Consider the following 13,608-nt stretch of genomic DNA (forward strand, 5'->3'; position numbering starts at 1 on the left):
TTTGCCTATTATGAACAATGCTGATATGAGCACAGTTGAGCATATATCCTTGTGATATGCATGCACATGCTTTGGATATATGTTTAAGAGTAGTACTGCTGGATTTTGAAGTACATTGATTCTCAATTTTTTGAGACACTGCCACACGGATTTCCAAAGTGATTGTAAAAGTTTGCATTCCCACCAGTAATGGAGGAGTGTCCCTCTTACTCTATATTCTTTCCAGCAAAAGCTGTCATTACTGTTTTTGATCATAGTCATTCTGATTGGTGTAAGGTGTATCCCAGGGTCATTTGTGCCTCTTATCCCACATCAGAGAAAGAAGCTTCTCATTGTGATACTGACCCACAGAGAACCACAACCATGAAGTGCAGAGAAAAAGAGACTATGGAATGCTGTGCCATAAATGGGATATCTATATTACATGTCCACCTTCCAAGCATCAAAGATTATTTGGGATAGGGAAGCAGAATGATTTAAGAGTGAAAAGGATAAAGTCAAGGAAACAATATTTTCTGGATCACTTAAATGGGTAGCTGTTATGAATTCATATCACTGGAGACAACATGTACATACTAATCAATTTCAAGCCTGAATAAATTCCAATCCAGAAGGATAAGCAGGCATGAATTCCCACTTCTAACTAGAAAACTATTGTTAATTAATAGCTACTAGAAAACAGAGAATCAGATTCTTTTTTAAGGGTGTGACCACTCATGGGTCCATTACACTGTAGTAGAATGCTACATAGCCTAGAATGCATGACTAGTACCAACTCTGCTTTATTGACTTACAACAAACAGAAAAAAGATGAAAAGTTGGATGCTGTAGAATCAAAACCCGGTGTCATTATCATTGGCTTCTCAGTCAGCCCTCATTGTCAGCCACATTCAGAGAGTCTGGTTTGATCACATGCTTGTTCAGTCCCAGTTCAGCTGGCCTTGTTGAGCTCCCATTAGATCAGCCCAACTGTCTCCATGGGTGGACCAACCCCTCACGGTCCTGACTTCCTTGTTCACGTTCTCCCTCCTTCTGCTCTTCATCTGGGCCTTGGAAGATCAGTTCAGTTCTCCAATATGGGTCTCTGTCCCTAACTCCATCCATCGCCAGATGAAGGCTGTTTGGATGCTCACCGCCCTAGACACGGATGGGGGGAGGGGCTTGGACTTCTCACAGGGCAAGGAACCCTGACTTCTCTTAAGACTGAAGAGGGAGGGGAGGGGGAGAGGTGGAGTAGGGCAAGGGGGAGGGAAATGGGAGTGGGGGGATGGGAGGAGGTGGAAATTTTTAATAAATAAGTAAATTAAATAAATGAAAAAGGAAACTATAAAAAGTTGAATGCTTAGGGAGGGAAGAGGTTCTAGGAGTGTGAGCAGAGGGTATGAATATGAACAAAAGATATTGTATAAAATTCTCATGTCTGATATATATGATTATATACATAAAACTGTTACTATAGTTAACACACACACACACACATATATATATATATATGTAAACAAACACATTTATTTAAACAGATAACTAGTTAAGGTACTTTTGTAATTGTTTTTCAAGTATCAGACTCAAGGCAAATTTTGTCTTTACAGTAAACATGTTAAGGGATAGGCTTTATCTTGCAACTGAAAACACAAAAATGGTGTTATCAGGATAAGCCACTGAGACCATCAGACATATGAAATGTGTCTAAGCCATTTTTTTTGATATGCTATGTGCTTACACATTTAATTAGTTTAGTTCTTCTTTTCTAACATCCCCCCCTTTTGGTATGTCACTTCGGTTTGTTTTAAAGAAGCTATACTTTTATAAAAGTATCTACAACCTTGCACAAGATTACTAGTATCGTTTAGTTTAAGTAAGATCGGCATGTATATGTACATGCGTGCGTGTTTTCAATTGTGTACGTAGATTCATCTGTACCTGTGTATCAGTGTATGTGGAGAACACAGTCAACGGATGTCTTCTTTGATCACTCTCCACTATCTTTTTTCTTATTTGTTTTTGAGAAAGATCCTCTAATTTACTTGGCAAGGCACAAATTCAGCTAGACTTCTTGGTCAGTAAGTTCCAGGGATCTGTCTGACCTAGTTCCCCAGTTTATCTAGAGTTGGGGTTACAGACTTGAGGTGCCATAACATAGTTTTATATGTGAGTTCTGGAGTACAGAGCTCAGTTTTTTATGCTTACTGATCACTTTCCTGATTGAACTCTTTCCCTAGCCCCTAAGCCTGACTTTGATATCATATCTGTTTCTATAACAGTGCCATTCTCATAATTAGCATTGACATTGTTTATTCTAAGTATGTGTTATCGCTTTGGCACATTAAAATCCCTTTCTCTTAATTAGGGTTTTTAGTGTTGTGAAGAGACACTATGACCATGGCAACTATTATAAAGGAAAATATTAATTTGACTGGCTTACAGTTTTCGGAGGTTTAGTGCATTATCATCATGGTAGGAGCAAGGCAGTGTGCAGGCAGACTTGGTGCTGGAGAGGTTAGAGTTCTATATGTTCATCAACAGGCAACACAAGGAGACTGGGTGCCACATTGTGCATAGTTTGAATATGTATGAGACCTTTAGCCTGCCTCCACAGTGACAACTTCCTCCAACAAGTTCACACCTACTATAACAAGGCCATGCCTCCTTATAAACTATCCCTACTGAACAAGCATTAAACATATGGGACGATGGGGGCCTATCTAATCAAACTACCACATTCCCCAACAATAAACCTCACGGTATTTTTGTTTTGTTTTGTTAATAAATCTAAATGTTTACTTCACATGCATTTAAATGTAGCCAACAAACTAGTATTACTTAAGAGATAGCATAAAGCAAGCACACACATCTGGAAGGCAGATAGGTCAGCTTTGTTGAGCATAGGAAAAAACATGAGAGCTTTGGGGGAAAAACATCAAATAGGATAATTATCAGTGTTATAAAGCTGTAACTGACATTTTCATGTAAAGAACCTCTGTAAACTGGATCAAGAGAGCCCTTTTGGTTAGTGAGATGCTTAAGTGGAACTGTTTGGGAGAAATTCTTGCTTTTTATTCTCTACCTCTGCTTTATTTCTCCATTACAATGATTTTATGGTGAACACGCCTGCTTGTGAAGTAATTTTAGCAAATGTTAAAAAGTATCTTCCGGGCTGAGTGTATTAAGTTTTATATAAGCCATGTTTTCAATGTTCAGATGCTCAGCTTTATTGCAGCTATGTCCGTGGACCCTATAGTGTTTATGTAAGCTGCAGGCTACTGCTATCATCTTTAGAGCATCTAGCCAACTGCTTTTATGTCTTTAAGATACTCTTACAGCTGAAATAACATTGGCAATAAGCACACAAGGAAATAAAGGCGCATTTCAGCAATGGACTTTCTGAAAATTTTGTGGATCCGATGTTTGAATAGACTCATAAGTGCTTGGTAGTTTTGCAGATAATCAAGAATGGAATTTCGTCCCAAATTCTTATCCTTAAGGTTATTTTAACTGAAGAAAGAGAACATGCCTAGATAAAGCCATATATGTGAAGGTTTCAATCATGAGGGTAGTACTTGGACTTTGATTCTTCATTTGAAGTGAAAAGAGACTGGTTAATTTAAATGGTTCTAGTTTGGTAAAATTTTTGAGTTGATTTTATGGGTTCATCCTAGAATTCAAATGCAGTGAAAGTAATAGATATTTTCTCTCTTTGTCCCACTTTTCTGCCTCAAATCCCTCAAAACTGTTGCTATTCTATAAGCAATGATCAAAATTTACACTAGCATTTATGTTTGGATTTTTAAACTTAAAGTTCTTTGAATTGAAAAGTGACACAGGAAAATTATATTTATCCTAAATGCTATATAAAATTGAGAAGGTCAAAATAGAGAACACGCTAGCATTTTGTAAATTTACAGTTTTCTCTGTATACCTATGCATTTTACTTCTACTTAGGTGATTTAATTCCAGTTAATAAAATTAGGTTATAGTGTTACCTGTTAACCTATTATCCTTAACTTTCTTGAGTTCCTCCAAACTATCAAAACTTTGGAAGAGAATTTTTGTACTAAGAAACCTTTAGATATAGCTTCACATATGTTCTTCTGTTGTTGTATTCACTAATCAGGGCAATGACATGCATGAATCATTAGCTAAGAATATAGAAACTGATACATAACTGTGTTTCATATTGTAAACAACAGCATCACAATTATTTTTATATGTTTAAATGTTTGGACATTTTAATATGCAGTATTCTAGTTTTAAAATTCTGATACACTGCTATGAATGTGATTTCTGCAATCAGGCAAGAGGCAAGACAGACAATACATATTACAGAGAATAAGAAAAATTACAAACTATAAACTTTTATGTATGAATAGCATGAATACTCTTAAGATTAAATTATATCTAGAAGAAGCAATTCATACTTTGAAGAATTTCTTCATAATTTCTTAATAGTAAAAGTACAAGTACATGCTAGTAAAAGTGTGTTAAAATATACTTATACTAATATTATTTTTATATAAATCAAAGATACTATCCTATTGTATTTTAAGATTATTTTATTTTTATATATGTGTTGGAGTGATGAATCTGTGTATATATAAGTTCATGCATGCTCAGTCCATGAGACATCACTAGATCTCCTGGAAGCAGAATTACATTCTGTTTTGCCCTTTCAAAGAGGGTGCTGAAAACCAAACTCAGGTAAGCCGCAGGAGCAAGATGTGTTTTTAACCCCTGAACCACCTCTCTAAGCTTTGGTTCTTTTATTTACACTTTTAATGTCTATTAGAATACAATGTTAAATTTTATTAAAGAATGAAGTCTGGATAAAACATTGATATATATTTTATATCTTGTAAGTTTTTTAAAGATGCAGTTTTGCTGTTAGACATATGTATATGTGTGAGTAAATGACTATGAACCATGTATCTCTCCAGTCATTCAAAAATATTGAGATACTTAATGAATTTCCAAATTACCTTTTTATGTATACTTCCCACTCTTCTATTTACAATGAGAATACATTGTAAAGTGTGTTATACTTGGCCACTTAATGTGTTTATTCCTTTTGAATCCAGTGCACTGGAATATATCATAGGGAAAAGTTTAAGGAACCAAATCTTAAAGCAATGGCAAATATAAGGAAAACATTTTAGTTTTGACACAAATTCATAAAGAAGTCAAGTTTGTTTGAACATAAACCTCTTTAGTCAACACTCTTAAATGTCAGTGCATATTCAATATAGCATTTCCTCAAATAGTATTGAATTTTTTTCCATTCTATGGATGTTTCAAAGTGAGAAACAATGATGCCATCCAATGTAGACAAATGGACAGTTATGGAAAGCTTAATGAAGAAAAGAGAATTAAAAAAATATGTAAAAATAGCAAAAGGAATGGAGAAACCCATCAAAAGAATGGAAAATGTGTGTGATGAAGTTTTATAGAAGAAAAAAATTATACAAAACCTACTTGAACCAGATTATTATATGTGTATTCTAATTATTTTATATCTAATGTTTTGTTAAAGGATGGTTTCCTCTTACATTTTTCAAACTATGTAAGTTCAGATGAACTTTACTGTTAAATTTTCCATGCCTGTGAAAGTGACCTTCATGGTGTGGAAAGCTCTAAAATCTAGATGATCTTTTTGCACTTGTTTTTCTCCCTTAGTGATATCCACATTTTCTCGGTTAGGCTCTCTTAGCTATAGACAAGTGCATTTCATTTAAGAGAGGCTTCCTGACTTAGCTTTAGCTGTGAAACATAGTATCTCTTTTAAGAGGCTCTGCCATCAAGCACTTAAATGGTGTTTATGAATAGCCAACAGCATGCTTCTTGCTGGTGGCAGGGGCCTTGGAATGCCGTAGAGTTATGGCAATAAACATGGCTCTGGCTAGTACCTCTGCCATGAAGCTGGACTCTCAGAAAGCTAAGGAATGGGATAGATCCAGCCATCAAAGCCACAGCTTTTATTTTAGCCATATCACTTAGCAAATTAAAGACTCATGTGGTCAGAAAAAGAGAGATACAGTAAAAATAGATTAAAAGATGAGAAAAACCTCTAAATGGTTTAAAGTGTTTTTTAAAAATATGTGTAGGCTTGGGCGAGGAAAGAAAAAGGATAAAGTCCTTAAAATAAAAAAGAAAGAAAGAGTAGTTTGCTGTGGTGGCAAACACCTTTAATCCCAACCCTTGGGAAGCAAAACAGGCAGATCTCTGTGCGTTAAGGATATCCTGATGTACAGAGTGAGTGCCAGGACAGCCAAAGAAACAGAGAAACTTAGTGTCAAAAAACTAAAAATAAAAAATAAAGGAAATGGGGTTTAAAATAAAGGCACGTAAAGATGGGAAATACACAGAGAGTCTGTATACTGTATATTAATGTCTTGTCTTTAAATTTTATGACTGCTGAGGAAGGAACAACAGCTGTTAAAAGACATTTGATTATAAATACTGCTTGATTAATTCAACATATGTACTTTGAAAAATGCCTTAACTTCAAAATTTAAGTCAAAAAGTGTGTTACTTTCGAGAAGATGTTTTGCTTTTGTTTCTACAGGAAATGAAAGGCTGTGGATTCATTCTGGGCTAAGAAAAATCAGGTTTGATCCAGAAAGACTTCCTGAAAAATCTCCAATAGGAGAGATGGTTCAGAGGACCCAACATTTTAGGGTACCACTGTTGGAGTTTCCTCTGAGATCTGCGTCCAGAACAGTTTCAATATTGTTTGCTGAGATAATCAAGCCTCACAGAATATTCCATTCAGGACTTTACCATAATTTTTTTTTTTAAGGTCTCCATAAGATTATCAGCACTCCAAATCAGCAGGAAGTATCCTGAAAACCTACACCCACATTCAAAAAAAAATTGGATGATAGATGTTTTCCTTTATTTAGAAGGTTGGTTACAAGATGTTATGAATAATGGTCAGGAAAAAACTAAACAAATTATCTTAAATCCAGAGTTCTTTTTTTTTTTTCTTGAAGGGGGCAGTACTGTGGGACAATGTCCTTTTTTCCTGTCACTTGTATTATTTTTAATAAAATGCTGATTGTCCAGTAACCAGGCAGGAAGTATAGGATTGGGTGACCAGGCAGGAGATAGACGTGGAACAGCAAGAACAGGAGAATTCTGGGAAGAGGAAATGCCAGTCTGCAGTTGTCACATAGCTGCAGAGGAAGCAAGATGAGAATCCTTTGCTGACAAAGGTACCAAGCCACGTGGATAACACAGACAAGAATAATAAGGGGTTAATGTACAAGAATAATAAGGAGTTAATGTAAGATGTAAGAATTAGTTAATAAGAAACCTGAACTAATAGGCTAACCAGTTTATAATTAATGTAGTTGACCTTTGTGTATTTCTTTGGGACTGAATGGCTGCAAGAACATAGTGAGGTTGAAGGCCTGATGGATTCCTGGAGAACCAACCACTCATACTCAGTACATATACTAAGGACATAGAGGCTGGTCCCTGATGTCAGTGGAGGATGGTAGCGACAGAAACAGCTGCACCTGACATGCCAATGGCAAACAGGACTCAGAAGTTACAGCAGAGAACTTGTTAGTAAGATGTGAGGACAAAAAGTAACAAACAAAAATGTTATCAACTATCTCAAGTGTCACCTCTTAGCTGATCCCACTTCCAGTTATGGAAATAACCAAGGTCAAGCATCACACTGAGCTCCTTCTTGAAACTCTAGTGATGCCACAAAATGATATTGGGAAGCTGAAGAATACTCTCTGTTAAGAAATAAAGGTTGGCATTGTTTCAAGGAGAAACACAAGGACATATTCTTAAAAATTCAGCATTGAATGTTAGGAGTTCACTGTTTATCATTCTGAAAAATAAGTATTTATGGATATGCAGATTGTGAAGATGAAAGATACTTTTCTCAAAGCATTAGTATGTATCCCTTTTTGGGTACAATTTATTTTCATGAAGCATTTTATTAGCATGTATAATATATATATATATTATATATATATAGCATGTATAATATATATATGTGTATGTGTGTGAGTGTGTGTGCATTATTGTTTTCATCATAACATTTTCATGCACACATATATATTATCTTTACCATATTCAACTCCCTTGTGTCTTCAATGCAATTTTGCATCAAAATAAGATCCAATGGACTTTGGGGGAAAAAGAAAACTGTGACTATATGGGCAAAGATCAAATGATGTTATAAATAAGGTAAGTATTTCCATAAATTATTACAGAGAACTATTCAGAGTATTATCAAGAACCTGATATGGACATACAAGCTTCACAATCTCAAAACCAAATGTCTCTTATTTTAAACAATGAAATTCTATATTAAATTACAAAGTAGTAATTTGACATAGCCCTGAGAAGAAACTAATACATTGACTCTGAAATCATCTAAGAGGCAGGAACTAGATGCTGGACAAATTGACAAATATGGTGTGAAAGTGGGAGCAAAGAATATTAATATTGCATATTACTAAAACTACTCGGGCGGTGGTGGCGCACGCCTTTAATCCCAGCACTCGGGAGGCAGAGGCAGGCAGATCTCTGTGAGTTCGAGACCAGCCTGGTCTACAAGAGCTAGCTCCAGGACAGGCTCCAAAACCACAGAGAAACCCTGTCTCAAAAAACCAAAAAACTAAAAAAAATAAAACTACTTTTGAATATATTTACAGAATATGTTTTATCTAATTTATTATTGTTATAGTCAATGGGAGACATATATTAAAATTTAAGATATGCAATAAAGTATAATGGAATCAATTTTATGAACACATATACATATAATATACATTATATTTTTCATTTTAGAATTGTATATTTTGAAGGATAGAATTCACAACTGCATTATTTTAAGATTCAGTGTCTGTGCCCTTCACCTTCAATGATTTGGAATTCATGAATACAGTATTTATAATGATATCATAGTGCCTAATGTAGGAATTAATTTCTGGTGGATAATTCTACTGAAAAGTAGTTGGTTATCTGGATAAAATAATTCATTACCTATTGGTTCTTCAACTAATCTCAAGCCAATTAATGAAGAAGAATAAATAAGGTATCTTTATCATTAAATTTGACTTGATTTTCAGGTTAAATTAGCAGCTTATTATGCATTTGTTGAAAATAATCATTGAAGTAATGCCTAAATGTGATCTATAAACCAGCAAAGAAATATGTTGATTCTTAGATTGAAGTGGCTAATTGCTTATTGTACTACTATTTAGGAAGGCATTTCTATAATGTACTTTCATTTGTACCATATTCTCTATATACAATACTAAAATGGCAATCTTGCTTCAGCAAACCAACAAGTCTAGTTACAGATGCAAGGCAGGTTGTTAGCTGCTCTTGAGCCACTTTTTTGAGATGGGGGTGAGTGTAGCAACCACTCCTCAACAAAGAAGCTTTTCTTTACAGGCTGTGGAGATAATGACAGAAAACCACAACTAAACAGTGCAGAGATCATCACATTATGGAAAGGCCAGCCCCAGTGGATACACCCATGTCACAGTTCCCATATCTAATGGGCAGGAAATGGGAAGAGGAGCTGAAAAGATTGTTAAGAGCCAGAATGGAATGATGTCTGCTGTGAAACAAGCTTTCCCAGAGGTTCCTATATAACCAAGACAAAGACAATGGTAAATTATTAGCCATGTAGAAGCAGACGTGGGCAGATTTCAGGAGAGCCCACTCTTGGGGAAAAAAATCAAGTAATTAATGATTGCTGAAAGAGGGAGAGTTAGCATATCTCTGGGATATGCTCCCTAATTGTTATCTAGTACAAAGTGTGCAACCAAAAACCATATATACACATTAAAACAGACCCAGAAGTTTGTATTTATATATTTGTTGATATTATATATAAATATAATTCTCCCTATTTCTGTTACTATCTATTATCCATCTATCCATCTATCTATCTGTCTATCTATCTATCTATCTATCTATCTATCTATCTATCTATCATCTGTCTATCACCTATCTATTATGTATATCATTTGTCTATCTATCATCTATCTATCTATCTATCTATCTATCTATCTATCTATCTATCTATCTATCTATCATCTGTCTATCATCTATCTATTATGTGTATCATTTGTCTATCTATCATCTATTTATCTATCATCATCATCATCATCATCATCATCATCATCTACCTACCTATGCACCTACCTACCTATCACTTGTGTAACACCACTAAGAAAAAGAGGCTAGACTTTGAGAATGAGGTGGTAACATGCAAGAAGTTGGAGGGGAAAGCCTTGGGATGATGTGATGTGAGGAACGTAGAGATGAAAAAGTAACAGAGTTATTTAAAACGTATTAAATACAGTATAAAATCACACCATTTCATACTTTTCACAACAAATTGATGAGGATACTGAATTCAAAATTTCACAGTGTCACAATAATTAGATACTCTAATTCTTAGATTTAGACAAATTTTCTTGTATATGGGATAATGCCAAGACTCATTTATTTATTATAAATGGTTAACAGGACAACTGTTCATATATCAGGAAAAAAACTTTGCACTTTTTCACATGTGAATTTTATATTATAATAATATATTTTATATATTGTATTGGGTCAAAATTATCTGAGATCCTGTACCTTGAGGCCTATAGGACAGAAAAAATTCCTGGTTCTAGTTTACGGACTATACTTCTGTAGAACAGAGAAAAGCCTGGCTCGAGTTTGAGTGAGGATGAGATAGCAAAACCTACGTAGATGCTTCTCCACCCAGAGGAATGGTTTGGCTGCCTCTCATTGGCTGGACATAGCTTCATATCACATGATGTCACTTAAAACGTATAAGCTGCTGCTCACAGTAATAAACTGAGTTCCTGCTTTGACTCAACTCCCTAGTACCTCAGATTGTCCTGCATCATGGGTCTGCAGAAAGGGCAGATAGCACACTCACCTTTCCCTGGGGGAATAAGGAGGCTCAGGAAGCCTAGCAATCTTGAAATTATATATTGTAAATATATATTTGCAATCAGTATTTTGAGTTATGACAGTGTAAGCTATGCATTTTTTAAATAAAACTTTAGACTAAAAAGATGATCCTTGCAAAGGTTAAATGTCACCTTAGTGATGCATGGGTCATTCTGAAGAAGAAAATTAAATTCATGCCTTTTATTACAAAAAAACTGGGCACCTAGGCAGCATATTAGGACTTCCTAAAGAATAAATTATGCCCTTGGCTCTGTTCATTTACCTTGATCACTTTTAAACATGAATCTGAAGAAGTATAAGTTTGTGAAACATTAGCTTATATTAAAAAAGCATATTCCAGGATCTTTGATGTGAGTGTATGTTTTATAATTGTAATTTAATACATTTTGTAACCTTATGGAGGTTTGAATTCTGCTCCATTTGTCCAATAAAAATACAACCAATTTAATTTTCCAATAATATGAACTTATGTGAAAATTCCTTTTTCGTGTTGTAAGACAGAGATTTCAAAAAAAAAAAACCTAACACTGTATTTGTGTGTTATTTTTGTTTGCTTGGTTCGGTTTTGCTTGTTTATTATGAGTATGTAATTTAATTATGCCATTTCCCCTTTCCTTTTCTCCCTCTAATTTCTCTCATATTTCCCTCCTGTTCTCTTTTAAATGAACAACATCTTTTTTTACTAATAGTTATTTAACCTATATATAAATTTAATATACATACATATTCCCAAATAAACCCTATTTTCTCCAAATAAAATGCATATTTATGTAGTTGTTTTCATTCAAAGAAAAGCAAGAGAGAATGAACATGTGTGGTAAGGTGTCACCTTCTAGATGTTTTCTCTTTAAAACTTAGGTGTTTGGAATTGTATTGTTTGTCATCTTTTAAAAAGCAGTACCTGCATGATGACATGGTAGTCAGGTAAGTATAGGACAGCAACCACATGCATTCAAATCTCTAAAGGCTTAAGATTGGAATTGACATGCTGTCTTTTCTGCCTGGGATGTATTGATCCATCAAGCCGTATGACTATGAGCAGAATCAGAAGGAAAGGATATTATAAAATTACATCACAAATAGATTGGATAGAAGACATGCAGTGAACTGAGTACTCAAATCAATTTACCAGAAATGGTAAGAAAGAATATGTCACTCAAGATTTTGCCTTTCCATAAACACATCTGTCAAATAAACTTTTCTTATGTTTATACCAAAATACATCCCATGTTTTAAAGAGTAGAATATTTCTACAAATAGTAATACTTCTCTAACTTCAACTTCTTGCAAGTTACTAGAAGCATTTCCTTTTTTTCAATGCTTTCTTTGCATTCTGAGTACCCTGTCATAACAATCTAAGTAATTATTGTGGCCATCAATAATAACAAATGACTTAGCTCTCGATTATTTTTATTTTTAAATGAACATTGGTGTTTTGCTTGCATGTATGTCTGTGTGAGGGAATTATGGACACTTGTGAGATGCCATGTGGGTACTGAGAATTGAACACACATATTCTGTAAGAGCTATCTCTCCAGCTCCTTAACACTTGATTTTGATCAAAAGAGAAATAAAATTATCACTGTATGTCAAATCTATCTTCCAGCAATTTTCCTTTTTACTTTATGATGTTGTGGGTTGCATAAGTCTGACAAATGGCATAGTTATGTTAGAATTTTGTAGATTTAGAAAGTAATATCAAAGCAACATCATATTAAACCAAATGTATCTCTGAAAGTTAAGCATTAGAGCTAGAAAAGGTAATAGACAAGAATCAGATGTAATTTTCCTTAAAAATCACAACTAATAGATAGTCTCTCTACAGAAAATGGTGAAGAAATAAAATAGTTATATAACTAGTTGTTTGTATTGTTACATATGTGTCACCTTGTATAGTATAAATAGTGTGCTAATTCATAAATTATATATATTACTATGGGTGGGTATGATTAAGTGGAAGAAAAGGCCACAAAACATATGTGGAGGTTGGTTGATGTATATTTCATTGTTTTTACTTTTATGAGAGTTCTGTGGATCTATTTTAGGTTGATTGATGGCTACTTTTAGCAACGAATAAAATGCTCGGTTTAAAAATAAAATTTAGGAAGAATTGAGAGAAATAGGTTTGAGAAATCAGTGTTTCCAACTTTGTATTGTTTTATTAAAAAAACATAGAAGTATAATCAGATTAGGAAATACTAATTAACTTTATTTCAAGGAAAACATTAGATCCTCTTGAATATTTTGGCAAGAGTGAAAATAGAACGCATGAAGGGAGTCTAGAGTCTCCGTTTTTGTTTGGGTGCTTCCTTTTGCCATATTTAGTAGAGCAGGTTTCTTTTGCTAAGCTGTATGGTGGGAATGTTTCTCTTTTTTTAGTAAAGCAAGAATTACCTCAGTACTTTTTTTTTTTATTTTTTCATGATGTATCAGATTTCAATTATTTGCATGCTCAAATACATACAGTGTTCACTCAAAAAGAAGAGGTGTCTAATTGTATATGCATACAATCCAGTCAGGTCATGTTGTTATCAGTCTCCCATGATTTATATCTGTAAATAGCAAGATTATGATTATATGGAATTTTTTGCCAATTGTTAGCTAGAAGAGAAAAAAATGTCCTCTATTGTTCAGAGTGAGTGTGCCTAA

This window comes from Microtus ochrogaster, linkage group LG3, assembly GCF_000317375.1.
Source record: "Microtus ochrogaster isolate Prairie Vole_2 linkage group LG3, MicOch1.0, whole genome shotgun sequence".
Taxonomy (NCBI): Eukaryota; Metazoa; Chordata; class Mammalia; order Rodentia; family Cricetidae; genus Microtus; species Microtus ochrogaster.